This window comes from Periplaneta americana, chromosome 6 (genome assembly GCF_040183065.1).
Source record: "Periplaneta americana isolate PAMFEO1 chromosome 6, P.americana_PAMFEO1_priV1, whole genome shotgun sequence".
Taxonomy (NCBI): domain Eukaryota; kingdom Metazoa; phylum Arthropoda; class Insecta; order Blattodea; family Blattidae; genus Periplaneta; species Periplaneta americana.
Genome location: NC_091122.1, coordinates 109,548,508 through 109,576,282, shown reverse-complemented (window position 1 = coordinate 109,576,282; position 27,775 = coordinate 109,548,508). Strand labels below are relative to the sequence as shown.

At 37.2% G+C, this 27,775-nt stretch overlaps 1 protein-coding gene across 8 annotated transcripts in view; it reads right to left on the bottom strand.

Annotated features, from left to right (window-relative positions):
* The window catches only part of LOC138701645 (protein O-linked-mannose beta-1,2-N-acetylglucosaminyltransferase 1-like), a 1,230,831-nt gene that overhangs the window by 276,494 nt on the left and 926,562 nt on the right, over window positions 1-27,775 (bottom strand). For all 8 annotated transcript variants that reach the window (XR_011332653.1, XM_069828753.1, XM_069828752.1 and 5 more), the window contains one exon: window positions 18,791-18,845. The gene's annotated coding sequence lies outside the window, so the exon portion shown is untranslated. The remainder of the gene's footprint in view (window positions 1-18,790; window positions 18,846-27,775) is intronic.

The window sequence follows — 27,775 nt, the reverse complement described above, 5'->3', positions numbered from 1 at the left end:
TCATAAATGATATGTTAAAAGACGGAGTTATAGAAGTATCGGACTCGCCTTACGTAAATGCATTGTGCTGGGTTAGGAAGCCCAATGGAAGCTTAAGAGTAACGATCGATGCCCGACACGTTAACTCGTTTTCAGTTAAAGATAATTTCAGGACGGAGTCAGTGGACACTTTGTTAGGCCGTATCAGTGACTGTTCTATATTCACTAGTTTGGACTTGACCAGTTCGTATTGGCAGATTCCGCTGGACGAGGACTCGAGAAAATTCACAGCGTTCCTACATAACGGGAAAGTTTATCAGTATACCCGATGCCCATTCGGCATCGCGAGTTCTGGATCTGCGCTACTAAGGGCACTTGACATAATTTTTGGTGATTCGACGAAAGGTTTTCTGGCACAGTACATTGACGATTTTCTTATATATGGCAATAATGTGGATAGGCATATTAGGGATATTGATTTTGTACTTACTAAATTGAGAGAGGCTGGTATGACAGTCAAGCTGGGGAAAACAGCATTTTTTAAAGTTGAGACAGTTTTCCTGGGTTACGTAATTTCGTCTGACGGAATTAGACCGGACCAAGAGAGAATTCAGAGCATTTCGAGGATCCCGCCGCCGCGGAACCGGAAACAGGTTCGTAGGTATCTAGGTATCCTACAATACCAGAATCGGTTTCTCGTCAATTATGCTAAGCATGTAGCCCCACTCAGAGCATTGTTGAAGAAGGATACACCCTTCAGGTGGGGGTCGGCAGAGCAGGAAGCATTCGATCGAACGAAACTGCTTTTCGCCGACTCAATTCTGCTGGAAAGGCCTAACGACAGCCTACCTTTTCAGATTTATACTGATGCGTCTTCATATGGATATGGAGCAATTCTATGTCAGACCGATGAAGATAATAAGCGACATGTGATTGCCACAGCTTCTAGGGGACTGTCGCGTACCGAAAGCAACGCATCAATCACGGAACTAGAGATTTCTGCTGTGTACTTCGCACTACAGAAGTTCCGTCAGTATATCTTTAATAGGCAGATTATCATATTTACTGACCATGTAAGCCTAGCGTTTCTGAGTAGATGCAAATTGACGAACTCTAGAATATCTAGATATGTGCACGAGATTTTGGCTCATGATGTGACGATTAGACATATTCCGGGGGCAGACAATATCTTTGGTGATTGTCTCTCTCGTTTGAATTCCAAATCGGGGCTACCGGAAACTATCACCGCCCCCGCGTACGAAATTGCCGTGATGAAAATTGATTCCACGAGGAATGGAGCTCTGACGGGAAAATTTCGGAAAATTGCAGATTTGCAGCAGGAGGATTCCACGATAAGGGCCTTAATGGACAAAGCTAGAGAAATCTCACAGGTGAAAGATGAAGTGTATGGATTGCGCTCTGGTATCTTGTATAAATTGCATGGTAGGGATATCCAGAAGTGGAAGATATACATACCTGCGAGTATGGAGAATGAACTTATAAATAACTTTCACCAATCTATGTGTCACTCTGGGAGTGATAGGATCATTTTAGCTATGTCAGAATCATTTTATATTAAGCAACTGTCAAAGAAGGTTAGAAGGGTAATATCTCGTTGCGAGGTCTGCCAGAGGGCGAAACCTCTAAATGTAAGGTATGACAATGTACCACAAGTCATTATCAGGGGTAAAAAGAATGAACTTGTAGCAGTGGACGAACACGGTCCAATGCCCACGTCGTCCTTCGGACACAGGTACATATTTGTTACGTACGATGTGTTCACAAAATTTGTAAAGATTTACCCTTTAAGAAATATCTCTAGTAAGTTGTGTGCTGACAAGCTGGTTAGAGATTACATACCGACTTACGGCCCGGTAACAGCGGTGCTCAGTGACAATGTGTCGGTACATAAATCGAAAGTGTTTTGCAAAAGGCTGGAAGATGCGGGCGTGAAACTATACAATTGCTCCGCATACTTTCCCAGCGGTAATCCCTGCGAAAGAGCGCTTAGGGATATATCATTGTACCTCCGTATTCTGTGTCACCGAAACCATAAGGACTGGTTTAGGCAATGTGAGGTGATTGAGAGAGTCATGAACCACTCTATCAATCCAACGACCGGAATAGCTCCGATCAAACTTATGTTAGGGATCGATCCCGATCCTATGATAAAGAGCTTGCCGCAGGCAATACAGGAGGGTGAGCCTCCTAGTGCGGAACTACTGTGTAAACTAGCTTTCGACCGAATCAGGAAAAAGGCTGAGTATAGACTCGGTAAAGTTAAAAGATATCGCCACAAATGGGAGCCCACACCCGGCGATCTGGTATTGCTAAGGGACGTGAAGTTATCTTCCGCCTTCAGAGGACGTTACTCACGCATGGAGCTACTGTACAAAGGGCCCTACGAAATTAAAAGTAGATATGGAGACCATACTTTCGAATTGGTAGAAAGGGGAAAAAGTAATCCTGTTGGAAGGTACCACAAGCAACTCTTGCGGCCTTTCAAACAGGAGAGGCTAGGAGGCAGGAATGAGAAAGAGTAGGATGGTTAGTCTCACGCGTACAGCTAGGTGAACCTGTACAGGGCGGCTGGTACAACCAAGCACGCAGAGTGTGTAATTGATCAATTAATAAATAAATGTAAATATGTGAATGAATGGTATTGTACATATGTAAATGTGGATATAAATTGTACATTGTTGTGCTTATTGTGTGAGAGTTGTGTACATAGAAAGGCTTGTGAAGATATATGTAATATTTATTGTAATTGTTTGTAGTGACATTGTAATCTCACTGTATTGTAAATAATGTGTTACCGGCTGATAGCGTAGGGGAACTATGAGGCTAGTTATAGGCAGAAAGCGGGGACATCTCATAACATTGGAAACTCTTTCGGGAATTTCCAATGGTTACGTAGATGGGCATTTGAAGCAGTAATTAGAAGAGGGAGAGACCGATTTATTAGCGAAGTGATATCTCCATATTTCTATTACATGTATTCGCGGGGATGTTCTGGCGACTTCGTTAGAATTAGCTTCCCCACACAGGTGTTTCGACACTTGTCAGCATCGGACAGATTTAGGGCCACCTTGAGCGGGGTTTCGTATAGACTCGATGAAGCATAAAAGCCGAAGTCGGACTAGACCCGTGGGAAAGATACTGCCAAGCTTGGGTTTTCCAAAGAACGGGTATTCTTGTGAGATATACAAACTAATTAGATGTTATGGGAAATCCAAAGTTTAAATTTAGAGATGACATATTTCGCGCCCAATAAGAAGAGATCTTGGTCCAGCTTATGAGGTCACTTTGGACCAATAGGGAATAGATTTTAGGCCAGTTAGTGACGTAGTTTTTAACCAATAGGATAGTTAGTTTTAGCGTAGGATAGGTTTTTATAAATAAGGGTGACGGGGAGCGGAGATAACGACTACTATTCCGCTTCGGAGCGGAGATCATCAAAACAACTTTACATCGTGTCGGCGGCCCTACATACAGGGCAGAATAACTACTTCGTTTGGTGTCGACAGGACTACTATTTCGCTTCGTGTCATAGTGTACTGGACAGAGTATTGAATTTGTAGTATCGGATAGAGCTTATTCAGAGCCGCCATAGAGTCGATACAAAAGGCGACCAACGATTGAATTATATGTCAGCCGGAAATACATATTCTAGGGTTTACCAAGTGGATACGACAATAAACTTATAGTTTTTGAAGTTTACGCTGCCTTTTATTTAAGTAGCCGGCTTGGTATTATTCCCGACATCAACCTACACCACAACCGTACCTCGGCTACCCTGAGTGAATCTCACGCAACATCGAGACGCACCCACCCTCAAATGGCGCCCAACGTGTGGTCACAATAACCACTCACCCTCAAATGGCGTCCAACGTGGGAACTCAATAACGACATCCACCCACAGTTGAGAAGCTTTTATCATCCAGTGGAGAATGGAGAAAGTTACACAACACAGAACTGCACGCATTGTATTCTTCACGTGATATAATTAGGAACATTAAATCGAGACGTTTGGGATGGGCAGGGCATGTAGCACGTATGGGCAAATCCAGAAATGCATATAGAGTGTTAGAGTGTTAGTTGGGACGCTGGAGGGAAAAAGACCTTTGGGGAGTCCCAGACGTAGATGGGAAGATAATATTAAAATGGATTTGAGGTAGGTGTGATATGATGATAGAGACTGTATTAATCTTGCTCAGGTAGGGAACAATGGCGGGCTTATGTGAGGGCGGCAATGAACCTCCGGGTTCCTTAAAAGCAAGTAAGTAAGTAAGTAAATAAGTAAGTATATTTTCCGCGGGCCAGTTTTATTTTGCCCACCCCGTATAACAGCATTAGAACACCGAATACAAGGGAACCATTATAAAATGAAAGTCCTCTTTACATTCAATGAAGGAGCATGGAGGACATGAAGATACAGTTAATGCTTTATATGACTTGGAATGAGATGGTTTCGCGTCTTTCGCTCGCAGGAAATATCCGGTACTCTGACAGGAGGTTGAGCGGATCTCGGGGGTCTTTCTGGAAATAGGCAACGAAAATTATCCCGCCACAACCCGGCATTGAAACCGGAACCTTCCAGTCCGTAGCCCGTGTCTGTACCAACTGAGCTCCGACCGTCGGTATTCGAGAACTAAAATAGTGCGATACTGTGTGGAAACCGTACGTCATATTGTGATACTTCAAACTAATTAAATATGCACCATTTTGCATGGACGGAGATGGAAGGCTTGCATTTTGCTTATGGTGCAGCGGAAGAAACGCCAACGATGCATGTGATATTTATGTTGATATTCTCCAAGGAAGTAATGTCACAGCGCCTCTCTTGACATAAATCAAAGACCACTGAAACTTTCCGTAAAACTTCATGTTTCAAGTACCAAAAGAACAATATGACATGTAACGTTTACGGATTGTGTTCTTGAACACATCAGTGAATACACAAGCACACAAGCCATAGTATCTGCCACGAATAAGAGTTCACCATAGTTATGATATTTCCCATAAACAATAGCTATATCCATATCATTCTCAAAAGTTCCAAGCGATGACATTGGAAGATTATTTTTATCGGTTGAAATAGTATGCCCATTGGTTTCTCCAACTTTGTATTCAGCAGCCACATTTCTCTACCATGCTGCGAACGGACGATGCACTATTTATAGCAGATCACATATTAAAATGAATGTTCTAAGTAATAACGTTTGTTGGAGAATGATCCATATTATTCACATAACAGCAGTTTCAAATAAAGCTCAATACAAAAATCGTTAATTATATCGAGGTCTATGTCACCTCCACGATTGAAGAGATGTCAGAGCGTTATAAAAGCAGAGATTACTTAATCATAACTCATCCTCGTCGTTACAAATTGTTCCAGCCAATTCTGTGGTGTTCGGGTAAAGGGGTATTGTCAGACCATTGGACCTGTGCCCCTTCGGCTCTGTCGTCGTTCTTGAAAAAGTTAAGGCCTGTACTCACTCCATTCCACCCGCTTTCCTCCCACCACGTTAAACAGCAAGGCACGGACCTTGCCGAATAGGGATGTTGCCAAACTTCCGTCAAACGGTATCATAAATAACTGATCCTCCATCCTACAATTTCATCTCTTTCAATCAAAATACATCTTGTGTTTCTACATTTTTTAAACCTAAATCCCATGTCTCGAATCACTTTCCGCAGCGTTTCTCTCCAATCTTGAAAAATATTGTCTCTCGCAACCTTCAGTAATTTCTTCAATGTCGGAACTTCATTCTACACGGTATAAAATTCTTGTATCTTTCTTCTTAAAATACAGTCGGTTCATATCATCTACAAGAATTAAAGGTTCCCTTGGTCTGTTCTTCCCTGGTGATTCTAGCTTTTCATCTCCTGTGCAGCCACTCTCTCTCCTGATTTTCTTTGTTAGGCGCCCTGACCTGCCTATATAAATTACATAAAAATATTGTATTATTAGTATTAGTTGAGTAAGTAATTTTAATACGTAATCAATTGAAATAAAACCTGTGATCGCAGCTGCTCTTTTCGTTGCCTGATTTATAGGAAACAGATACTGACCTGTTTGCTTCACTTCATCGCAAAATGCTATTACGTACTTGATAATATTTCTTTCGTCACTCCATGCTACAGTGTTCATGTTGAGCTGACAACACTGCACTGCAAGTGCAAATAAACTGTCCCGCAAGAAGGCTCAAAATTGTGAGTAGTGGGAGAAAGAAAGGGAGAGAGCTAGAAAAGAGAGAGACATGAATGCAGGGAGAGAAATGAATTACCGAGGCTGAGAAGGAATTAGGGTTCAGTTCGCATATCTTACGGTGGCACAGATCCGATGGTCCGACAATATGTCATTTTTTTGTCCAGGTGGAATTTTGTTCCCCAGATGAACAGACAAGTTAAATTATACAAGTGGGTGTGCAAAAATCAAAGAATACTAGCAGTCGACGTGTTTTATTTGTGTAGAAAATTATTTGTAATAAGGGTTACAAGTTTAATTTTCATTTATCTCCGAACTCATTTTTATGACTTATCTCTCTTTACCCAAACACCACAGAATTATTACCTAACAGGTACGTCCGCCTAAATTGACTGCTATCGATTTTTTCTGTAGAGACGTCTAAAATAACACTTATATACAAAAGTATCAATCTATCAATGAAAAAAGAAAAGAACCTAATAGTAAGCTTTATAACTGTTTTTGACGCCATTGCATTGAAGCCGGCGGTCAATATTTTGAATATATCTTTTTATTTGGTTATTTAACAACGCTGTGCCAACTACTGAGTTATTTAGCGTCGATGAAATTGGTGATAGCGAGATGGTCTATATTTGGCGAGACCAGGCCGAGGATTCCCCAAATATTACCTGACAATCACCTTACGGTTGAGAAAAACCTTAGAAAAAAACCAACCACGTAATCAGCTCAAGCGGGAATCGAACCCACGCCCGGGCGCAACTCCAAATCAGCAAACAAACGCGCTACCGCCTGAGCAGTACCAATGACACATTTAATAAATGTTTACATTGTCCTTAATTATCATTTATCACATAATCCAACAATGTGTAAACAAAGAAATATAATTTCGGAAGTATATTTCTTATACAATAAACTATTTATTCAAGACCGCATTTCCCTGACAATACGATTAAAAACAAGAAGTCATCCGCTGTGGAGTAATATGTCTGTCCGTGAATAGAGCGGGCCCAGGTTCAAATTCTAATTGGGACAAGTAACCTGGTTGTTTTTTTTTCAGGGTTTTCCCTCAACCAATTGAAGCAGAAATGCTAGATACTTCTTTGGCGTTGGACTTCGGACTCATTTCGCCATCATTAATTCACATATCATCATCTATACCAGGCATGCCAAAACCCTGAACATTGTGCAGTAGTCTCTGTGGGATGTGCACTTTCTATTCCCCTACCTGGAAGGAGTGAATCGCCTTGGGGGGGAACGCGGCAGGGCTATACAGACCTGCAACAGCATATTATCAGCTTTTGTTTCAGTAACGCAGTTTCAGTACGGGTATTGATTTGGCTGTGTCTGTGAATGAGTTATGATAAATAAAGTGAGGAATTCACAGATAACGAAAAAGAGAAATTGCGAATCATATAACATAATTGTTATAATGTTTTACTCGGCCAACAATAATTATTTTAAAATGAAAGGCTTTCATCAGCCCATGTCGGGGTAATAGTAACAGTTTAGATCAGATTAGTAAAGTTCTCAAAATGCGATATTGCCAGCGCTTACTTCTTAATCAGTAGTACTCTAATGACAAAACGAACTTGACAATGGCTGTACTGCTAGAAAGAGATTACGAGACGTTGGTGCACTGGCGCTGTGGGAAGCTGCGGACAGACGCTGCTTGGCCCGGCACGCACCCTGTATCGGGACTAATAGCCTTCCAAGACAAATGGGCGCCATTAGTCCAAGCCAGAGCGAGAGTCGCATTCGATATCGAAATATTAATGCGTCTTACATCCGCTCCTAGATGCCTAATGTATTGAGATATATTTCAGACTGTAAAGCTGGAATGAGGGGGCAGTGCCTGCAAAGAAATGGGTGTGGCGAGACAGCCAGTGTTATTGTTTCTCCGGCTTTTAATGGACACATCCCAGCTATTACAGCCCGTCGTAACCTACGTGTGACCTCAGTCTTCCCATTTCCTTTCTTAGCTCTTACCTTCTTCCTACATCTGCATAGTACGCTTTGCTTTACTATTTTTTATACTTCTATTGTTACATTCCTCATTCTGTTTTTATTTTTTTAGTTTTTTCTTTTCATTATTCATGTCTGCTTTCCTCCTTTACGCAATGCCGAAGCACAGTTGCAGAGTTGCGTGTAAACCATGTTTGTGGTTTCGGATCTAGATTGCGGGCGGCGTGGCTGTTTGTTCATTGTCAATCCAACGTCTCGTCATGTCTGATGTGACCTGACGTCGTCTTGGGCCCCGCCTTGTTAGTCTACGTATGTTTGCATAGTGCCGCGGCAGTGCTTGTTTATTTAGTCGTTTATTTATTATTTGTTTATCCCATTTCTTTCATTATTCAGCATTTCTTCGTTGTTGAATTCAGCGTTGGTCTTCCATGTTCTGTGTGCAGCTTGTGATCCATGTCAGTCTTATTAGTACAGGTGAAAATATGTAACAAATATGGTGATAAAAGACACATCAAATTAAAATATATTTCTCTTTGAAAATTCTGTTCAGTAGCATTATGAATACAAATAAAACAAAAAATAAATTTCATATGTACCATAAATATGTAAATAAACAAAATTTAACAACAAATAGAATTTCTTTACTTGTCATTTGTATTCGTACACTTAGTAACAAAATTAAATAACTATACGTAAATAACAAACAATTACGTGCGAGTACCTGGTTACATATCCTCTGGCTTTGATCACTGCCTGACACCTTCTCTGCATGGAATTTACCAACGTTTTACGTTGCTGCGGAGTGAACTTTTGCCAGTTTTGAGGTGTCCTTTGGACGAAATTGTATTTTTATATACATTTTCTTTAAGTCTGGACTCGATCGGAGTTGCTTCGGGACGTTCCATATCAACCAGTGTTTGTTAAATTTGGCCATATGTTTGTCTTGTTGGAAAATTTAGAGTAGACGGCAAACCCATTTATTTTATTGAACTTTCCTTGACATAATTTTCAAGATATTATTATAGACTACTTTGTCCATAATTCCATCAATGAAGTAGAAGTTACCCACGCCTTTCGAGGAAATACAGCGCCAAATCACTATGCAGCCACCTCCATGTTACACAGTGGGAAGAGTGTTATCCACTTTGTCGGCCTCATCCTTTTTTTCTCCACATTCTAAGGGCACCATCGGATCCGAAAAGATCAATCTTGATACCATCCGACCAAATAACACTGTTCCTAAATTCTTCGTTCCTATTTACATGAGCTTTAGCAAATTCAATTCTTAGAGCTCTATTTTTCCTATTTATTAAGGACCTGTTTCTTATCATTCTACCATGAAATCCATATTTGTATAGAACACGCCGCACTGTTGATTCATTAACAGTCTTCCTTATTGTTTTTGTCGTGATAGGGCATAGATTCGACACACTTAACCGTGGAATTGATTTTATATGTCTTATGATATAATGTTCTTCACTCTCATTTAGAACTTTTTCTTTTGGTTTCCTCTTCTGATTTGCATTTATTAATCACGTATTGTACCGTGGAATGGCTTTTATTTACTATATCGCCTATTTTCCTTAAAGAATAACCTTTAATAGCCACTCTGACTGTCGTCTATTTTACCTCTGCACTTAGTTCCTTCGACTTGCCCATTTTGAACAGAACTGGACTGCTCAAGGAAAACAAACCCTAGAGCACCGGCTAATGCACTGTCGCGTTGCACTCGCTGTTACCATTAAGGCACGGATTCCCGAATATGTCAGCATTACTCAAGTGTACGAATATAAATGACATACAATTTTATTTTCAAAGTAATATGTTTATTAATATTTTTGTTATTTAGAGATTAAAATAAAAAGTTATTGTAAATTAACGCTCTAAGAAATGGTTTTAAAGCATAGTAAACTAGTATTAGTATATAAATATAATTATTTTGTACAAAATTTTGTGTTATTCGTTTAAAATATAAGAATGATAGACACTGTAAATAAACTGTGACTCATCTGATTAAGTTCAAATTCCTGTACGGCAAACTCCGCTACTTTCGTTACACGGCTATTTTCTTGATATTTTTATTTCAATTTATCACGAAATTATACCAGGGACAAATGTAATTCTGCTGGTACACAGGGTTGTTTCCGATCTCTGATAACGAATTTGAATGATGTCATGTGCGTCAGGAATCATACCGACAGCTGAATTGCGGCGGTCACCACTCAACTATTATGCCCGTCATTGTACATTTGCCTGCTGATCCAGATCTCCGCTTGGACGTTGGTTCGATTCCCATTTAGGCTGGTTATCTGTTTTGTTTCTTTCCGAAGTTTTCCCTCCAACTGTAATACGAATGTCAGGTAACCCACTGTAGATTTCTGGGTCTCTTCCCGCCAGATATCATCTCGCTGTCACCAATTCTATCGATACTAAATAATCTAGAAGTTGATATAATGTCGTTAAATAGCAGACTAAAAAGTTTGGTCCACTAGTGTACTTGGTAACCCATGTATGTACAACTCCTCGAAAGGACAGCCAGTTTCTGTTTTATTCTAGTCTCTTTCTTCATTTATTTTTAGTTTTTATTTATTCATATGTTTTCTGAATTAATTATATACTTATTTACCTTTTTATTTACCTACATTTTTCTTCAGTATTTATTATTAATTTCTTTCGTATTCTCTCTTATTTGGTTTTGTTTTTTCTGTGTCACTTTCTGATAGTTCTACAATCTCTTCTTTTTAATATATTCAGTCTTGTGCTTTTCTATCACTTTCATGCTGTTGTTTGTTTGCTACTTCTTTGTGTCTTTGTATATGAATAAGCACCTTCTTTTGTTACTCATGTATTTAATTAAATACTGGTAGACTCACAATTTATATGTCTACAAGGAGTGCTTTAAGCTCTTGTACTTCTTTGCACTGTAAAACCTCCACCATAAATTATGGTCTCGTTGAAAGACGGGAAATTACTTTGGTTTATGGCATCATATTTACTGGATAATTTCGTGCAACAGAGAGTAGAGAAACATATTACTTTCAAGACGGTTTCAATTTTTCCGTTTTTGTATAAGTACATTGTCTCAAAAATGCCTTTTACATTTCTCTGAAAGTATGTAAGAAGCAATAAATGAGGTGATACGTAAAATATGGTACACAATAAATAATTCAGCGTCGTATAACTGTTGGTTGGAAACCTTCCAGCTAACTTTAGATTTTTCTTTTTATCCGTGTATTGCTCCTCTTCCTACTCGTCGTCGTCGTCGTCATCGTCATCATCATCATCATCATCATCATCATCATCATCATCATCATCATCATCATCATCATCATCATCATCATCATCATCATAATCACTTATCTTCAAGAATTAGACTTCTTCCCGTTTTGTCGTAAATTTAGGAGAGAGTAAATCAACATTATTTGCACATGAACAGCAAATTTTCTCGATAAGATCATTAGCATTAAACTAGATCAAGTTTAAGATAACTTAGGACAAATATGAGAAAAGGGAAACAGAAATCGAATGCTTGAAAATGAAAAGGGTAATATGTACGTGAAAGAGGAAAATATTATCAGAAAATGTAGGCTCTAAATTTGTAAAATTGTATAAGAAAATGAACTCACAATTGGACAAAAATTACAAGACACCACACCAAGACTTATTAGAACTTAAATATGTGATAAAAGTATTTAAAAAGGTTACTAATAATATTTTTCAAACCAGTTTTATCAAAGTATGAAAAAAATTCTGCAGTTACATTATTTGGTAACCATAACATTGTTATGGACTCTCTGACATCTTTAATATGTTTCCTGCATGTAATAAATACTTATTTAAGTAAAGAGTGAATTATAAAAAATATTATTAGTAACCTTTTTATTTTTTATCAGACATTTAAGTTCTGATATGTGTTGTTGTGGTACCTTGTAATTTTTGTCCAATTGTGAGTTCATTTCCTTATAAAATTTTAGAAATTTAGAGCCTGCATTTTCTGATAATATCTGTGGTCGTTCACGTACATATACACGTACATGCAAATTAATGTACAAATCAGCGTTTACGTATAAGTTACATTTCAAATGTAGGCATCAGAGTGCTGCATTGGAGTTAAATCGCTCGCTTGAACTCGGTCGAGTGTCGCACCCTCGAGTGAGATACGATCGGTCGTGATACGCTCGTAATAAATAGAAGCACAGTACAAGGTCATCTCACCGACATGTCTTATCTTGTATGGAAGGCGACAGATAAGATACACATGTTTTGCTCACACGGTAAAAATAAGGCTTTATTTTCTGCGTTTATGACAAACGTTTAATGGAACAGCCAATGGAACGTACCAAAACAGGAACATGAAGTTATAAATAAAATAGTATGAAAAACTTCGATATACAGTTATTATTGCTAATTAATAATTATTCAATATTTGATTTACCAATATATAATATGATAGGTCCATACATAGTGTTCCGCCTATATACTGCGACAATGTAGAACGTTTTACAAAAAATTGATATAGCAGTAGATTAATAACAATATCAGTACAGAGATAACATCACAGAAAATATAATAAAACAGACGCAAAGTTTGATACACTAATTATTAGAGATTACGATTATTATTATTATTATTATTATTATTATTATTACTAGAAAACTTGATACAGTTCTTGCATTATCGTGATTGTGTTCTCCGTTTATAATAATTACATTTACATCCAATAACATCTATCAGATGTGGCAAAAACAAAATCACTCCTGTGTGGAGAAAGAAAAAACATTTACCTGCAACATTTATATTACATTTTGAAGCAAGTTTTGTAGTTGTACTATGGAGAGGTTAGTTAAACACTGCAAAGTTTTGAAATGATAAACATCTATGATGTTACTACACAGTTCATCACTGTAACAAGAACGAATGTCTAACGCTCGGCTTATACCGTTCGAGGATTTATCGCTCGTGACAATTTTACCCATCATGCATGTGCGCTACCTATCGGATTATGCTATGAACTACTTGGCGCTCGAGCGAAAACGTCCGATGCAGACCTCTGGTAGGCATACATTATATTATGGGTAAGAAAGAATTGGGACAAGCCTAGAACATTTTTAGAGAGAGTTAATTCAGTTCACGTCATGTGACAATGAGTTTGCGAAATATCCGTTACTTTTTTTTAAAGTATAGAACAAACTTGAATATGTATTACATGTCTTTCTCGTGTTAAATTTTACCGTACCTGGTTAACATGTTTCGGCCTGCTATTGGCCTTCTTCAGAACTGGTTGTTGCTGGTCTTGGCGCCTTTTGTTTTGTTTCCTGTGGGGGTGTGTTTGTATAGTATAATGTGGAGTCAACAACTCAATTTCAGAACACCACACTCTTAATTTTGTACTCATGTTCAATACATGTAGTTTTACGATTATTTGGAAGAACTGTGTATTTTATATTAGACCAGACGTCTCCAAAAGCGTACTCGCGAGTAAGCCCCTGAACGGAACCGAAGCCAGTACGTAATGAGCGCGCTCCGCCTCACCCATCTCCACCTGCACTATACTCAAAGTTTATGTGTAAACGAAGAGCAGTGGCGGACTGTCATTATCATTGTGTTGGTCGCCGTGTTCCACCTTTTCACAAAGTCTTCTAATCATGGACGTAGTACATTCCAGGATGAATAGGAAGGGACTTTCTTTTGAGTTAGTGGGGAGAATGTGAAATGTTTAATTTGTTCGAAAATTCTTAAGGCTGTGTTAAAATTCAACATGCGACGACAATACTCGACTCTTCACAAAGAATATCATACAATTACAGGCATGTTGGACATGTGAAAATAATTTATTTTGGGGCTATCTGTATAACTGTTGGTTATACATAATAATCAGTATATTATAAAACGTTTACACTCAGTTCCGCATGACAAACATATAGTTTTTCGTTTAATTGTAGGTGAACTGCGTATGCCTACAAATATTTTGATAAGTATAAAACAAGAAAATACAAACACAAATCACACACGTGTCCTCAGTCTTAAACAAAAAAACCTTTCTGCTAGCTATGTTTTAGCTTGGAATATTGGAAAATCAATTAAACCCTTTACAGAAGAATCATTTGTAAAATCGTGCATACAGGACGTTACTAAAATACTGTGTCCAGAACAAAGTCAAAGTTTAAGAAAATTAAAATGTTTCCAATTATAGTTCAAAGAAGGAATTTCAAGATTGTAAATGTAATTGAATCTGAAGTCGAAACCACAATTAACCAGTTTGTAGCTTACTCGCATTGGACGAAAGCACAGATAGAAATGACAGAGCTCACCTAGCCATTTTCATCCAAGGAGTTAATGAACATTTTACTGTGTCTGAATGTCTTCTCGGTGTAATTACGAAATACAACTGGAGAAGATCTTTTCCAGGCACTAAAGGCACCATAGAACAGAAGAGGTTGAATTTGCAATGGTTTGTGTCAATAGCAACATAGCTTCATAGTATGCCAAAATAATATATATATATATATATATATATATATATATATATATATATATATATATATACTATTTTGGTTGGTTATTTAACGACGCTGTATCAACTACTAGGTTATTTAGCGTCGATGAGATGATGATAGCGAGATGATATTTGGCGAGATGAGGCCGAGGATTCGCCAGAGATTACCTTGTATTCACAGCAAAATAATATACAAACGTATGATATTTCTTATTCTTTTGATGTTATTATTTGTAAATTTAAGCAGACTGTTGCCGCGATCCCCCACTGATCGCTCCCATCTGATGAAGTACGAGTCTCTTCCCCTTCTCTAGCCTTACAGCACACTGTGTTCGGCGGGCAGCATCGAAAGCACGAATGACGATACGCTTTTTGGAGACCTCTGTATTAGACGCTACCAAAATCAAATTCCTGGATATGAGCCTGAGATGAAGGATCATTATTACAGCTCTGCGATCTTGGGATCTTTTGTGCTAAACCCTGAGCTAGACGCATTCCTAACCCACACCAGCTGTGGACGCTACGTTTCGCTGAGATTTAAAAACAGATAATTCCGGACGTTTCTTGATAAGCCCCATCCGCGCCGGCTATCGGAGAATACTATGAAATAATGATGAAATGTAGAGCGGATGTTGATGCCTAAGATGAGGAAAAGGGAGAACTTGGAAAAAAGAAACAACTATGACCTTGTCCGCCACAAATGTCACTATGCCATTTGCAATGAAAAATACCAAGCCTAAACAAGACTTGAACTCGGGTCGTCTGCATGACAGATTGATGGTGTAAATTACGCAGCTTTCGCAAGAGAATATCTTAACTGTTCATACAAGGGGAACAAATGTACTCATTAGAGATGAACAACGATCGAGAATGCGAGACTAACAGCGCCCGCAAATCCGAAAACCCGCACGACAATGTTGTATACGTCGCGTCCTTGACGTAAAGACTGCTTGTGAGTGTTCCGAGACTCGATATTGATAACTCCCTAAGTCCCGAAGTCAAGCAGTCTTGAATCGCCACAGTTGTTTATACCTAAATGAACTTTTATCTACTTTGGCAATTGTTATACAGGGGCATCATTTTATTTTTACTAACATTTTTAATATTAACCTGGCTATACCTTTCTATTAACGATTGAAACAGGAAACACCGTTTGCTACCCTTTCCACGACGGAGTTCGATGATACTGGCGTAAAATACAAATCACTTTACTAGGTATAGGAGGGAAGAAAAGTAGTTCATCCATTTATGTAAACTAGGAAATATCGCAATTTTAAGTTTGATAATGTTCATTAGGTTTTTGTTTAATCAAAATACAGTACTGTATTAACACTTAGTGTTTTACACACGAATTGAGCTATCCATTCGTAAGTATTAATTATGCAGTGTATATTGTACTGTTACAGCACATTAGCGTACTATATAGAGAATGAAGTTAAATTGAAAAATAATTATAATATGGATATTTAAACACATTTTAGATAATGGTGGCCGTTCATTTCGATACAGGCTTCAGTTCTTTTGTGCATATAATCGCACTATAGACTATTGTACCCAATTCCAATTACCAGTTTCGTCCTTCGTACGAGTAACTCATGTTGAAATAATTCTGTACCTACTCTATAAAAGAGTACCGTAAAGTGAGGATATTTCGGACGCAGGGGTAACATCGGACAGTAATTCAATGTATCATATTTTATGTTGGTAACACCAGTTCTTAGCATCTTTTCCGTTCTTTTTACTATGTTCGTATGTTTCTGCACATTTTTAAAGACCCATTGGTGAACTGGTGTTACCAACATAAAATATGCTAAATTGAATTACTGTCTGATGTTACCCCTGCGTCCGAAATATCCCCACTTTACGGTACTTTACGTACTGTAAATTCAATCTTCACTTCTGCCCGATCCGAAAAGATAAAATCACTCAGAAATGCTATCTACTGTCCGTTCAAGTGGTTTTGTCGCAGGGTTGTAGAAAGGGGGGGGGGAAATCACGTGACAGTTAATTACTTAAGGAGGCCCTTTTATTTAAGTTATTTTAAACACTTGAATAATATTACGTAGACGTCCAATTCCTAACAGAAATCAATGTTTTCAGAAAAGAGCTAAGATAGCCCAGCTACTAGACTTTACAAAGGGGCGAACAGAAGCAGGTGGGGGAAACCGGGATGCGACATAGGGAAACGGACGACAGTACCCGTACGAAAATATGATTCAATATTGAAAGCTCTTTCGTCACTGGAAAACGCGAACATATTTCTGAAACGTACTATACTCAGTAACTCAGTACTGCTTACGCGCCCTCGGCTCTGTGTCGTGAACGGTTGGAAGTTTACTAGTAGAAGGGTTGAGAGTGAAGTACATTCCAAAACTCAGGTACAATAAAAATTGAAGTAAAAATAAAATGATGTCCCTGTATATGTATAAAGAATCAAGTAGCCTATTTGATACATCATCTCTACCTTTCAATGTATAATAATCCTTGAATTGAACTGAAAGTGGAGAAGTGGGAGGAGAAATTTAAAAAGCACGCAAAACGCGTCCTTGCAAAGGGTTCGGGGCTGAAAGAAACTGAATATGTGAGCTCCAAGCCTGTTGGTCACTTGTTTCACTACGGGTTACGCTGCTTCACTGAAGGAGTTCTAGAAAATTTTGAAAGGGAAAAGTCGAAAATGGATGTAATCTCTTAGGTACCACATACGCGAGGGTAGGGAAATGTGATCACAAGATTTAATAATCCGTTCTCCAGTCTTTATTTAATTACTATGCTCTTATTAAAAGGCTAGGAATTTTCTTTTCATATGTTTAAGATCAAGTGTGCAATCTCAAGTAAAAAGATATTAATGTTATGTTTTACGTTTCTTAGAAATGCAAATTTATTTGAGAATTGTTTTTCTTTTCTATTTATATAACCACAGGTAATATCATAGAATAGAACCAGAACGTTTTGATAACTAAGGTACTGTTCTGTTTTGTTTTTTTGTCTCATTTAAACATTTATAATGTTATTTATGTCAATTATGTATGTTATTCGAAGTTACGAAATATTTCCATGCCAACCAAATGCTATATCGAGAATGATGAGCGAGACTCGAAGCGCACGAGAATGACGAAACGAGACTCGAAAGATAAATGCAACGAAAACAGCGAGCGAGAGCGGCAGTTAGTTTTGTTCATCTCTAGTACTCACATGTTTGATATTTTTTATTAAATGAGATACAAAAAATTTAGTGATAAAATTAATGTTACAGTAGTTTTAAGTTTATATCACTTGATTTAATTAAAAATATGGAGATAAGCTTAATAATAAAACATAATTATTGAATGTAATGGAATAAAAATAAAAGGTGATCGTTTTAATACTGTTTGTCTCTATTCGTGGTGATTAATTAATACTTCAAACTGAAACCCTAACGTTCCTGACAGGTCTTTACACTGAAGATTTTATGTTTGTTAAATAACACTTTATATAAAACTCCAAAGCTCTTCGTAGAATTCGTCCTTAATAAAACCTAATATTCTCATCAAGGGTTTTACAATGAAATCATGCTACTCACAAATTGTGGTCTTCAAATTGAAAATCTAAGCCTTGTCATGGATTCCATCATTTTAATGAATCTTACGACTTCTTATGGAAATGGCTGTCAAAATGACATCCTGGACCTTCACAAATTGCATAGTTCACACAAGTTTTAATTTTTATTACTTCCAAGATGTTAACAGTTTCCCTACTTAGAGCTCAGATGACTTCAAGTTTTTTGACTCCTAACAAAATATCTTTCTTTGAACTAAAATTTTACGACTTCGTATAAAATTTCTTTCTCCAAAACGAAATCCCAGCTCTTTTCGCAGATTCATTTGAAATAATTCGTTTCATCACATTTTATGTAATATAATAATAAAACTTATGTAAAAATATTACATCTCATCACATACTTCGTCCTCTGAATTGAAATTCTGAGGTTTGGCACAAGATTCCGTCTTTAGAATGAAACTGTAATGTTCCTTACAAGATTCCACACTTCAAATTGAATTAGTTCATTTAAGTGTTGGGTAATTTTCATTTCATCCAAACTACACAACGACCACGGGAGCGCATTCTTTTGCGAAAGAACATGCACAGAAGTTTTGAATACTCACACTGGGATGTATATGCAGATCTTCTGTGTGTCACGCTGATTAATATTTTAAAATCCTGAAACAAAGGAAAACATTTATATTATAATTTGGTCAGCCCTGACAAATAAAGTAGAAATAAACAGGGAATGATTATTGTTATCTGTCGGTCGTTAACCGAGCCGATGTTACTGGAATCAAAAGCCCTACACTAAAATAAGGAATGTCATGCTGGGGAGTCTCGGAAATATTTCACGAATTATAATGGGGAGGATTGTCGTTAAAAGTTATTGGGGTTGTGCCTAGGCACTCAAGACGGGCTAAAGGTTAAAGCGCGACACTGCGGAAGGTCAAACATTAGACGGTGCCGTTCGGTCGCCGATTGCCCAACCCCGGGACTCACAGGGTGTATAAAAATATCCGAGTATAGTAAGTTTCAAAATCGCATAGGCCTAACCTGTATAATCCACAAATTAAGAATGTTACAAGGAAGAAGACAATTCACACGTATCTGATTCTATAAATCCCTTTCACAATGTACCTTAATGGATTATTAGTTTCGTAACCGTTCATTCACTCATTAAATCATTAATTCACTCACTCATTCACACATTCACTCACTCACTCACACGCCTACGATCCTCTAGTATTATAGTATTACTATCATGATTTCCACTGTATCAATGTAGAAAAAATAGCCTACTTTCTTTATATGAAATAATAATAATAATAATAATAATAATAATAATAATAATAATAATAATAATAATAATGGTTTATCTTAGCTGGCAGAGTTAAGGCCGTAAGGCCTTCTCTTTCACTCAACCAGCAAATAGTCAGCTCTGGATATAGTGAACTCGGCTATATTGAACCTAAATCGTTGGTCTCAACGCCCATTCATTACAAAATATACATTAATATTTCCGTTTATAGTGAACCCTCACTTTCGTTATAGTGAACCTAAAGTAGAACTTCCCCAAGAAAATGTAATTTCAAAATGGCCAAAATGGTAATTTAGGAAATCCTTTCTCCTATAAACTTCCAAGAATAAGTTTAGAACAAACTCTCAAGAACAAATATTGGAAGCAATAGAGATGAGATTTCTAAGAAGTATAGCAGGATATACTCTACTAGATAAAAAACGAAATGAAGATATAAGAAAAGAATTAAATATTTTCAAACTCACTGATCGAATAGTTAATTATAGGAATGCCTGGAAACAACATATTGATAGAATGCCAGAAGAAAGATTTCCAAAACTGTTGTTAAACTATAGACCTCATGGAAAGAGATATATTGGACGCCCACACAGAAGATGGTCTGAACAATTTTAACAATTCTAGCTTTCATGAAACCGGAACGAGGCTATGCCTTAATCCTTGTATGGTGGTGGTGGTGGTGGTGGTGGTGGTGGTGGTGGTGGTGGTGGTGGTGATGATGATGATGATGATGATGACAAAATCTCAAACCTTTTACTCCTTAAGTGCATTGAAAGACAAAGGATTTGTTCAGCTTCCTGGACAGCTTGAAACATGCTAAAGAGAATAGTGTACGCAGTGAGGGATAAAGAAAGGATTAGTTCTGACCCCTTTAAAAGAGATTATTAGAAGCATATAGGAAGAGAAAGTGTTTTATTATGTAAAAGAGAGTATTGTGATGAGCAAAGAGTAAATACAAGAAGGTTTACAGTATAAGGGTCCTCAATCTTTCTCCCGCATCTTTGTAAAAGTGAACCCGGGGAAATTCCAAGACCGAGTACATAGTAGCATACCTCTAGTGGGAAGATGTGCGAAATCAGTCAGTGTCTACTACCTGCATGGCCAGATTAGATTCAAGTTTCGAACTTGAACATCAGGATGTCGAAGCACAAAGTGTTGGAAGATACAGCGAACATCAGTAATGATATTGAACGTGGTTTGTCCCAAACGGGAATCAATTCTGTATGTATAGCAACGTCAGTAGTATAAAAACAGACACTTCGGTTTTAGTGAACCTCGAACATAGTGAACGAAATATGCTGGTCCGCAGAGGTTCACTATAACCGGAGTTGACTGTATAAGACAAAGCGATGCTTAAAAATTTGATTTCGACGTTTTCACTGAAATTAGTATACGTATTCAGTATCCTGATATCGAGAAAGCATTTTCGGACAAGCATTTTGTCTATCTGTAAACGGAGATTTCTGATAAAGAATTGGGCTATTTATTTTCTTCATATTTAGTATTTACGAATCTATTTATTGTAAACTATTGGCAGAATTTTGTAATTTTAGCAGACGGTAATGAATATGAAATATAATAATTTTTATTTAATAAATTAATAGGTCTTCACTTGAAAACAAAACATAAATAAATTCATACGACATTTTAAAATTCTACTTCTTGTAACTATAATACGAAGAAAGAAATGAAATGAGCAGCCCAATATCTTTAGTTGCGAATATTCGAAGACCCTTCAGGCTAAGCGAGATAGTACCCTTAGTGAAGGTGCCTCATTGTACAACAGGTAACAGTATGATTAGGGTATCTTTTCATTAACGTATTTATTACTGTGCTATCTGGCCGATGGAAGAGAAAGCCTTATGGCCTTAATTCTGTTAGATTAAATAAATACATTAGTACTCCTGACTGAACAAAAGGTAGTAAAGGTAAGGTAAGGTAAGGTAAAGGTATCCCCATGAAGGCACTTGGGGGCATGGAGGTAGAGCCCCATGCTTTCCATGACCTCGGCACTAGAATGAGGTGGTGTGGTCGGCACCACGCTCTGACCGCCTTTTACCCCCGGGAAAGACCCGGTAGAAGACTGAGTGAACCTCGGGGCCGTTCTGTAAGTTTGGCGACGAGAAAAAATCCTGTCGCCACCTGGAATCGAACCCTGGACCTTCCAGTCCGTAGCCAGCTGCTGTACCAACTGAGCTACCCGGCCGCCCTGAACAAAAGGTAAGCCTGCGTAATTTAACATTCATGTCAATATTATCGATATTAAATGTTTATTTTTGTAATAAGAAAAAATATTATAAATAATTGTATTGGATTCATAGTTTGGGTTTAAAGTTATTTAATACTTTTTAATCTGTAATTTATTCACTCTCAATTTTATTTTGTTTGTATTGGAATCCCGTCCTGATCACGAGTCTTACTCATTCAGGAGTGGGCTAGATTATATTATATTTACTTGTATTCATTTGTAATTTACTAGCATTAAATAAATAAATAAATAGAATGAATGAATAAATAAACAAAAAATTATAAATAAATAAGTAAATAAATAAATAAATAAATAAATAAATAAATAAATGATTTCAATTAAGATTTAGCTAGCTATTTATGTGAATTTGTGAAAAATGATTACGAGTAAAGTACCTGTACATAATAATTATCTACTAAAACAATATAGATAAACGGAAATATCAGTCTTATTTTTTACTTATTCGTTATATTTTTCTTTCCTTCTCTTTCTTCCTTTCTTCTTTCTTTCTTTCTTTCTTTCTTTCTTTCTTTCTTTCTTCCATCCTGTCTCCTTCCTTTCTTTCGTTTACTTTTTTATCATATGAATATGTGTTTCATGTGGACTTCCGAATTTGTACGAAAGTTACGAAGTATGTCAGTGTGTGTGTGCTCGTCAAGAGATGTAATGGGAACCAAATGTGATGTCTGATACGAAATGTCTAATGGGAAAATGTGTCACTTTTCTAACACCCATTTGTTTTAATATACTGACATTTTTACAACTTGTCGGTCATTTGTGGTACTTTAAAAGTTACAAGTTCTTGTATTTATAAGCATCTATATAAGGTCCATAAGTATCATATGCTCGTATTTTAATTATTTTTGACACAGTTTATACAATAATTTATTTTACATGTACTCTTTCTCTTATTTCATCTTTCTTTTTCTTTTTACTTTGCCTAATATAGTTAATTTACAACACTTCTTCCAAGCATCTCCAGAATTTATTTTATTAATGTGAAGCATTTATGCTTAAAATGTAATGAAAATATCAACATCTGACGTCAGTTGCTTAGCAACTAATCATTCAGATGACATACCCAAATAAATAAATAAATAAATAAATAAATAAATAAATAAATAAATAAATAAATAAATACATAAATAAATAAATACATAAATAAATAAATAAATAAGGAAGTCACAAAATAAAATATATACTTAAATAAATAAACATCTCAACTACAAATTTTTTTTTAAATAACCTTATTGCTAGAACAAATAAAGCATTATTATTATTATTATTATATTATTATTATTATTATTATTATTATTATTATTATTATTATTATTATTATTATTATTATTGCGAGTTATCATAATCTTTCTCTAAAGAACGCAATTAGTGACTCTTCTTTCTACGTTTATTAATCCCAATATTTCTCTTTTTCGAGTGAAATCCTATCACAGAAACGGTAATACATGGGATACAATATTAATTTTATTCACTGCTCACAAGTCGGAGCCCGTAGCTAGGAATCGTATATCACACTCGTTCAGCCTTGATGCCCCGGCAACTTCTCTGACATGGCTGCACTGCGTAGCGGTCGCGCGACTCCTTCATCTGATTTAATTGGGCCATACGTCGCGTTCCGAAACTTATAATTAATGGCTTATTTTAATCCGGCAGACAAAGGCAGATACAACTGGAGCCCTGCACAGCTCGAATCAATTACAGGGGATGAATGTGGACTAGATACATCCTGGGGGAAAAAGCCAGGCAGTACATAGTCTCCACTTTCCAGACAGGATTACGAAATAAACCGTGAACATTCTTCACTAATAATGACGGCATCAGCATCGTCCGCCGTGATGGATCAGTCCGCATCATATGCGGTTCCTGATCAGGGGGCCCGGGTTCGTAGTTAATGAAGAAATCTATATTTATAGTACGGCCTAGGTGTGTGTTCCTTGTTTTGCGATTTTTCTGTGTAATCCCGGCGATGACCCTGCGTCGTACTGACCACACATCTAGCGAGGCCTGCAGTCTGTAGATGTACAATGTAGGTTCAGAAATTCAAACTCTGATCCCTGAAAAGGGCACAGAGAAATCATTTTTCGCATTTTACGGAGGACGATACAAAAAAACATCACAGCAGCATCAAATAACTTGCTATGCCTTAACACTCCTTTGCTTAGAAATATTTGTTGTAAGGCTGCTCCCATTCTAATATATCTTGACCGAGCAATTTGGTGTATTTCTTTAAGTTGCTTATTTAACGACGCTGTATCAACTATGAGGTTATTTACCGTCGATGAGCTTGGTGATAGCGAGATGGTATTTGGCGAGATGAGACCGAGGATTCACCATAGATTACCTGGCATTCACCTTACAGTTGGGGAAAACCTTGGAAAAAACCCAAGCAGGTAATCAGTCCAAGCGGGGATCGAACCCGCACCCGAGCGCAACTTCAGACCTGCAGTCAAGCGCCTTAACCGACTGAGCCACGCCGGTGGCTCAATTTAGTGTCGAATAGCCATGTAGGCATGAGGTTCCGCTGAGATCTCACCCATCTACTCAGAGAGATGCCATCTGTAAGCCAGCAACAACACTAAGTCACACCGACACAATTTTAGCCAATGCGATTTTAATCATAAATGAGCCTTGAAACAGAGAATGACGGTGCAATGGTGTAGGGAAACGGAAGAACTATAAGAAAAACCCTCAGAATAATTGTCGTTTGTTCTCCACAAACACGACTCCGTCATCAACGGAATTAGAATTCGGGTCAGGAGTCATCGTAAGTTCTCTGCCAACTGAACTACCCAGAAGGTCGGTACAAAGGAATTTCCTCTCTTTCTTACAGAGAAGGAATTCGACGAAAACATCGCAGCACGAGATTTAATGCTGTTTACCACTTCTCTATATGGGGATGGTTGTCGAGTCTGAATGACCACGCTCTTTGTAGACTTATAATTCTCAAAAAAATTCTAAATTTTTAATATTACGTGTAAAAAGTAGGCTACATAAAATATGATTATAATCTCAATCACTGCTGCTTCAATGCAATCTGTTATCATTAATGAATATATAATGTAAGATCAGGGCTGTTTATTTACAATCAAATAGCATTTCTGAAGATGTGGAAGGATGGTGCAATTCATGTGGCTAAACTACTGATATCACATTTGATCAAAATCGGTTCCGACATAATTACAGAAGCTAACTACAAGCTACACATATGCACATATAGACACGCACGAAAAATCTTAAGATTTATTTTCACTTTGGAAGCCAGCCTAAAAATATTTTGCTTTATCAAAATATTATAGATAAACTGCCTCGCAAAATTTATACAAATAAGACAACTATGTAAGCTTGAGATATACCGAAAACCTCTCAATGTCAACGTCATTAACTTAATTGTAGCTGTACTAGCACCAAGCTTATATCTGAATTCCTACCACAGTGTTGCCATCTTTACTATATAGATCGCCGGGAGAAATTTCCGTCGTGTAATTACAAGAATGGAGCACTGATAGAGTGTCGCACCATCCACCCCTTCAACCTCAACCCCCTGCGGTTTTGGAGATAATTAAACATGGAATAAACGGAAAGTTCTTGAGGGGAGTAAACATTGGCTCCAACTCCTCGTCTATTCTTCTCCTCCGTGCCATTAAAAGGAATGTAGAGCAAATTGTCGGAAGATGCAGATTTAATATTAACGCTTGCAGATTCTCCGATACTGAACAGATAAGACAATAGTTATTCTATTTTACAGCTATAAATATTACTTGCTTGGTGACATATTTAGGCATGAATACTTAAATATTTATCCAGACCAATATTATAAAACAAAAGAGAATTGTCGTAGTCGAGCATGAAATATTTTATATAAGATGTTCAAACAAAGCAACGTTTTGATATTTTACTTAGCACATTATTTACCTATTCATTTCAATTCCATTATAATGTGCAGTACTTCACCTTATTAATGTATCCAAATAATTACAAAGACATGCGATACACGACAGTAACGGAAGTAACTCGTTTAAACCGTTTAAACTTTCGGGTAGCACTTCATAATCTGTACCACGTTGTACTGCTTTTGTGTAACATTTTGTTCAGAGTTAAAGAAAAGAGCGTAAGAGAACATACATATACACCTGGACAAATTATTAGCAAAATTTGACGATTTTTATGGTATAATTTTACAAAATTTGACTTTTCAATTTAGACTAAAGCTGACGTTTTTACATATTTCTGAGTACTATAATCATAAAGGAACAGAAAAATCAGAACGAGAGAAGAATTACGTGGAGCAATAAGAATGAGTAAGAAGTGTCAAAATAAATAAAAGAAAATAAGAAGGAGAATAGGGGAAAACAAAAAATAGAACAGAAAAATAAGTGAAAGATAGAAAGAATGAAAATAAATAACAGAAAAACGAGAAGTGAAATAGGATAGAAAACATGGGAACAACAAAAAATGAGGAGGAAAACTCAAAGCATCAGCACGTAGAGCTGAAAACCCGGGTTCGAGTCCTGGTGCTGGAGAGAATTTTTCTCTGTTCTATCCATCCTATATGATAACGCAGAATTCCTACACGGAAATATCATACGTACTTCGGTACATCATAATAACACAGTCTAGTATATACAATCACGAAGCTTGAGTTGTGAGGGTACTTGACTGTGCAGGTACTATTTCGTATTGTCTGTAATGAGGCGAAAGTAGCAATCCTAGTGGTTACAAACTATCTATGGATGCATATTTACTACGTATTGAGCTTCGTGACTGTATATACTAGACTGTGATAATGATATGCTATGCGTAAGTAATCGCTTAGTGATTCAAGACGGCGCTCATCCCGTCGAATTCCGGCCACTTAGTCACTTGTAATGAGTGCACCTCTGTACATAGTGTTGTGCCACTTCACATATTCTGTGACAGTACATGAGGGTAGGCTACCAAATGGCAACAAAGAGATAGAACTTAAACTAAGGGAATTCGATCCGGCATTGAAACTGGAATCCGGTGTGGATTAGTAAATAAAGCGTCAGCACGTAGAGCTAAAAACTCGGGTTCGAGTCCCGGTGCCGGAAAGAATTTTTCTTTGTTCTATCCATCCTTTATGAAAGGAAAGAACATAAAAGAAGGCGTTAAAGAGAAGAGAGAGAGAGAGAAAAATAAAGGATGTAGTAAAAGGAGCATAAGTAATAGGTATGCTAGGAATGTGAAGTTTAAGCACTATACAGTAGCCTAGATCATATATGTAACAGATAGGTCGGCCTTATAGGCTTTGACGTTAACAACTTTTGACAGGTTTACTACGCTGCCATCTAGTTGTTACATAAGAAGTCACGTCATAATTCCCATTTGAACTGCATTAGTGACTGTACTGCCATATCGTGTTCGTTTGCGGCAGACGGATGGCGATCCTGGCGGTTGTTCTCTTCAAAGTTCTGCCGATTTTAGCATAGCGATGAGTTATCTGTTACATATATGATCTAGGACAGAAGTATTACACTTCATATATTTTAACCATGTCCTCTGGATATTTAGCTGTGGTATGGAAAGCAAGGCATAATTATGTCCAATCACAGAAGCATTTAAAGAAGAAAAAACAAATTTATTTATTTATTTATGTAACTAGCTGGCTAGTGAGTACAAATTAAATTACTTACTTACTTACTGGCTTTTAAGGAACCCGGTGGTTCATTGCCGCCCTCACATAAGCCCGCCATTGGTCCCTATCCTGAGCAAGATTAATCCAGTCTCTACCATCATATCACACCTCCCTCAAATCCATTTTAATATTATCTTCCCACCTACGTCTCGGCGTACAAATTAAATTATAAAACGAAAATGTTTCTGGCAACTACCGTAAAAGATAGGCTTGTGTACGGTGTGGTCTTAGCCAATAACATAAAATTTACAAGGGCAGTTTACTAAATAGCCTATAGTAAGTAACTTAATTCAAACCAATAAATAACACACAAGAGCAAATAAAGAAGAAAGAGAAAAAGACAGAAAAATACACATTTAAAATAAATTGAC